This window comes from Ptiloglossa arizonensis, chromosome 5 (genome assembly GCF_051014685.1).
Source record: "Ptiloglossa arizonensis isolate GNS036 chromosome 5, iyPtiAriz1_principal, whole genome shotgun sequence".
In the NCBI taxonomy this organism is placed as follows: domain Eukaryota; kingdom Metazoa; phylum Arthropoda; class Insecta; order Hymenoptera; family Colletidae; genus Ptiloglossa; species Ptiloglossa arizonensis.
Genome location: NC_135052.1, coordinates 441,853 through 447,227, shown reverse-complemented (window position 1 = coordinate 447,227; position 5,375 = coordinate 441,853). Strand labels below are relative to the sequence as shown.

At 44.0% G+C, this 5,375-nt stretch overlaps 1 non-coding gene across 1 annotated transcript; it reads right to left on the bottom strand.

Annotated features, from left to right (window-relative positions):
- Positions 1-679: 679 nt before the first annotated feature.
- Positions 680-762, bottom strand: Trnal-cag (transfer RNA leucine (anticodon CAG)). The gene has a single exon. It is a non-coding gene; the product is annotated as a tRNA-Leu (tRNA).
- Between the last annotated feature and the right edge of the window lie 4,613 nt (positions 763-5,375).

The window sequence follows — 5,375 nt, the reverse complement described above, 5'->3', positions numbered from 1 at the left end:
TTGCATAAACCGTGCTCCGTCCTTTTCGGCTCGGCAACACGTCGGTTTCACCTATCCTCTCGCCTTATGTTACCCCTATTCTCGTCTATGCTCTAACCAAGGTTACCACCGCCTCCTCCTCCTCATCCTTGAGCCCGCCACATACAAGAGTACAGTCCAGTGAGAAATGGCACAGGAATGCGCGGGCATAAACGCGAACGCGTCGCGTGGAATCGGTGCACTTGCCTCTCGCGAACCTCCGACGCGTAATCGTAACGTCGAACGATGAAATTTACGATCGGCAGAAACGTTGGACCGAAGACGACGCGTCGAATCGCAACGCCGACGTGTACGTTTCGCGACACCGATGGAAATATTTCACGACGTTCATCGTATTCCCGGCCGTGACTTTCGTCCACGCGAACGAACGAATTTCTACACGATTTCGTGACATTTATTCGTACACGATACGAAACGATCGTATCCGCGTTTGCTTCTACGCGGTAATCTCGAGCGTTACGTAATTTTTGATTCAGCTAATTGTTGGTTACGAAGGTACACTCTGGTCGAAAAAAAAAGAGAATTCAGAGTTCGTTTATCGGCGAGAACGATTAGGTCGTGCCGGCGGAGATAACGCGAACGAAGCGTCGGTGTACGGGAGAAGAAATTCGACGATGCGAAAAAAAAAAAAAAGTGATTTTGTCAGAAGTGGGATTCGAACCCACGCCCACAGAGTGGACTGCGACCTGAACGCAGCGCCTTAGACCGCTCGGCCATCCTGACGTGTCGTTTCGCATGGCTTAAAGAAGAAAAATCAACCAGACTCGCTGCACTATGTCGAGAAACTGGTCTGCCGTACTAAATTTACCTACGAGCTAGGCGAAAATAGCTCCCTAAGAAGCAGCTACGGAAGCTTTCAAGCAATGCACCGACAAACGAGTTTTTTGCCTATTTATTATTTCGGCCACGCCGAACGCGCACTTGAGAATTATTTCCTCGGATACGAAGTACGTCGAGATCCTCGGTAAAAAAATTAGCACTAATAGGTCCCTAATGGTCCAACAGGTGCGAATTTTGGTAGACTTACGTTTACGAGGTTATACGTGTAATCTCTACCGTATTTAAAAATATTTCATTTCGCTTCGTTCGACGAATCGTTGAAATATTTTTGTTCTTTTGGTAAATAAATGACTGATACGAATCGAATCATTTATCAAGAACCAAACTTATCAAACGTTCAACTCTCAACTGAATTTATCTACAGTGACAAATAAACGTGTAAGCGCGTAATCGTGTGGCCAACTTAACCTCTATTTATTTCTTTCGGTGGGTGGTAAAAAAGTACGGTTGTAAATTTTCTGCAGCTTTACAAGAACATATTTAAATTACAACAATTTGTAGTCGTATTGTCTACATAAAAAGGCACACGCTCGGCTTAAAGCGCGTTCAATTCTTCGACACGAAATTTCTTATCCGGTATCCAAGTTTGATTTCAAATTACATCCTTTTCGAAGGATATTTCGTGACAAAAATTACGCAATGTTGCACATTTATGTACATATATACAACTTGGAATATATAATATATATTAGGTTGTTCGGAAAGCGATTTCGTTTTCCAAAATGGAGAATATATAATTTAAGAAAATGTTTATACGCTCTGAAAAAATCATGTTTCATTTTCAACAAAAAAAAAAACGAACCGACTTTCCGAACAACACAATAATTATAATACAAAACTTCAACGCTCTTCCTGGATACGCACTTAACGTTTTCCTTCTTTCTTTTCTTTGCGTCCATCTTAATTTTCGTTATTTGGTTCAATTGGTCGCGTTTCTTTCTCTTCTTAGGCAAGAAGAGCGTTTATTTTAAATTAGCTACAATGTAACCATTGATACAACGTTATACATATTTAAGGTATCATCGATCCACCATATTGCACAAAAGAAAAGTTTTCGAACGCTCGAAAGTTCGAAAAATATTATATCGTTTCGTCGTAAAATCATACCAATTGACGATTCACCGATGAGTTTTCATACTTCACCTTCATCGCGTACCAACCCGTAACGCGTCAAAAAGTAACACCAATGCACGAAAGCGAATTTAGGTAGAAAGAACTTTTTGACGCGTTACGAGTTGATACGTAACGAAGGCAAACTATAAAAACTCATAACGCGTCGAAAAGTTTTCTCTACCTAAATACGGCTTTCGTGCATCGAGTTTGAGCAACGATCGTCTTTTTATACCATCGCACCAACAAAGGATATCCAACTATACGTTTGTGACGTTTATAAAGAGACAAACCATGCTCGTCGAAGCCACCCAAGTACTCGATCGTTCAACGATGGTAGATATTCCCGAATTGGTAAAAAATCGGTCGTCCTGGTTCACCAAGTCCGAGCAACGATTCGCTGCATATCAGAAGGGCGGTCTCTTCGAACAAATAATGCCCTCTGCAGCGAATTCGTGTTCGTACGATTCGTAATGATGGCTGGCCGAGTGCCATCGGACGTCGATCGCGCGAGCAATGCACCGACCCAGACCTATTTTTAATTTCGATTCGCATCAATCCCGGAACACTGCTCGAGGAACCGACAACATCGTCCCTCCTCTCGTGCAGCCGAATCCCCCTCGTCGACGAGCCACCACTCGCCCTTTACCGGCGCGTATGCCCTTCAAACGTTGAGCAACCTTCGATTCGACGTGCCAACACCTGTTCGAGTGGATGCGGGCCTCGTGAACGTCCGAAAAAAAAGTCAGTTTTCGAGGGATCCACGCGACACGATTCCCCCGGGCTGGCCTAGGTTCGGGGAATTGCAGTTTCCGGTGCAGGAGGCGACGTTGTATTCGCATTGAGCGTCGCTGCGTCTCAAGGCCGGACCGTCCGAGAGCTAAGGACGACGTTAGGCCTCCCCTTCGTCCCCCAGCCCGTTCCCTCGGTCCTCACACGGCCGTGCTGCTCGGTTGTATGCATCTCTGTGTTCGCCTCCGTGATCCCTCCTTTTGCTCTCCTCTCGTTCTCCTCCCTCCGTTGGCTCGTTGCGTTCTACTCGTCCCTCCTGCACCTTCTTTCTCTCCTGTCTGGTGTTACCCCTCTCCTTCTCTAGCTCGTTCGACGGTCTTGAACACGGTTCGGCTCGAACGAAACTGCTCCACTGCGCGACTCTCGCCTCTCCTCGTGGCGTGCATTATAAAAGCTGGACGCAGCGTTTCCTCCGGCAGGAAACGATTTACCTGGTTCTACTATCCCGTCGGGCACGGAGACGCTTGTTGCGCGCGCGGGCGAGAAACAGGGACAGAGGGAGCCACGTTGCCCACGGGAGTGGGTATATTTACATCCCGTGGACGTGGACCTGTTTTTTAGCGAACGACCGTGACACCGCGGCTCGCTGTGATTTCTGCCACGTTGAGAAATTTATGCGAACTTCGGACCGATCGCGGCACCTTTCTCGCGATCGATTTCTCGACGTTTCAACTATCGGCTTCTTCGGAAACTCATTTCGTTTTTTCTTCTTTTCGAAACACGATCTTTTTCGAGTGTATAAACATTTATACCGTTCGGAAAGTCGTTTCGTTTGTACACTCAAATGTTTATACATGTTTCTACACAAAAGTTTATACATGTTTACACACTATTGTTCGGAAAGTCATTTCGTTTTTTTGAAACACGATCTTTTTGGAACGCTCTTATACGCATAAATGTTTATTTCTACACTTATTTCTCACGTTGAGAAATTTATGCGAACTTGGGACCAATCGCGGCACCTTTTCCGCGATCAATTTCTCGACGTTTCAACTATCGGCTTCTTCGGAAAGTCATTTCGTTTTTATTTAAACACGATGTTTATAGAGTGTACAAACATTTATATCGTTCGGAAAGTCGTTTCGTTTGTACACTCAAATGTTTATACATCTTTGTACACATTATACATAAACGTTTGTACACTAAAAAGATCGTGTTTCGAAAAAACGAAACGACTTTCCGAACAACCCGATAATTTCCGACGGCGAGCCGCTTTCTTTTCGATACTCCGTGTATCGATACCTTGTTCTCGAAGTGTGCACCGATTCTCCGATATTGGCGTTTACCGTGACGTTTATCGACACCGAACCCCATCTTACGACCCAATTTTGAAATACGAGTGTCTTCGATCCCTCGTACATACTCCTGCGCATTCCTTTTCGGCCGAGACGTATCAATCGACGGAATTACCACGTTGCAATTTCTAACTCGGTTTGCACTTTCTCGGTCGAAATAGAATTTTTCTAACGCTACGATATTTAAGCGCAGATTATACTTCCTCACACGTTCGTAATTTTTTCCCTAATTTTTCACTTTATTTCTCTTCTCCGATTTTTTCAGACAAGAAACATTTTTAAGAACGAATCGTTCAAAGTGTTGCACAATTTACTCTTCCATTTTGACTCATTGGTCAAACTATTGGGTTGTTCGGAAAGTCGTTTCGTTTCTTTGAAACGCGATTTTTTTAGAGTGTATAAATGTTTATATACAAACTTTTATACATGTTTCGGTGAAAATGAAACACGATTTGTTTAGAGTGTATAAACATTCTATTAAATCACATATTCTCCGTTTTGGAAAACAAAATGACTTTCCCAACAACCTAACAATGTTCATAGTAACGTTCGTAGAACACTTTCGATACGTTTCGAGCGAAAAAGTTCCCGATAGATTGAAATCCACCATTGAATCTTATCGAGAAAAATATTCGATTGTGAAAAACGTGCTCCAGTTTCTCTGCCATTCGATCGAATTCCACGACTTTCCGAGCAACCCGATACATCGATTCGCTACCGATTCTAATCGAATTCGTTTGCTCAACTTTATCCTCTTGTTCTTTCTCTACAATTTCTTTGCTCGTGTATCTCCAAGTATTACCAATCAATCGTTATACACCGAGAGGCGGATCAAGGGCCGGTTTACATTTCCAACGAAAATGTAAACAGTGCCCGTCGATACTATACAATTCGTGATATTTGTTTCGAGTATCGCGAGACAAATAAGCATACACTTGCACGTTTCTCGAGTATTTCTTGCGCTCGGTTGAACGCCAGTTAGAATCTGTTCTTTCGCTCGGAATAATGGAAGTGCGCATCGTTTTCGCGCGGCTCGACTGAGTCATCGGTGTGTAGGAAGTAAGGGCATCACTTCGTTAGGATTCCTTACATGTCACTGGGTTACTATACTCGCATTCCGCGCATAGAACGGAAGTCTTTAGTATGAAAGAAACTACTTCAGAATCCCGACCGTCGTCCATCGCATCGCAGCAGCTGGGTGAAGGGCTTCTCTCCATTGTGAATTAATTTCCTGGTCGCGTTTACGGTCTCCGTTTAGATCCCGGTGCACCGTACAGTTACATTTCGCGAAATCGATCG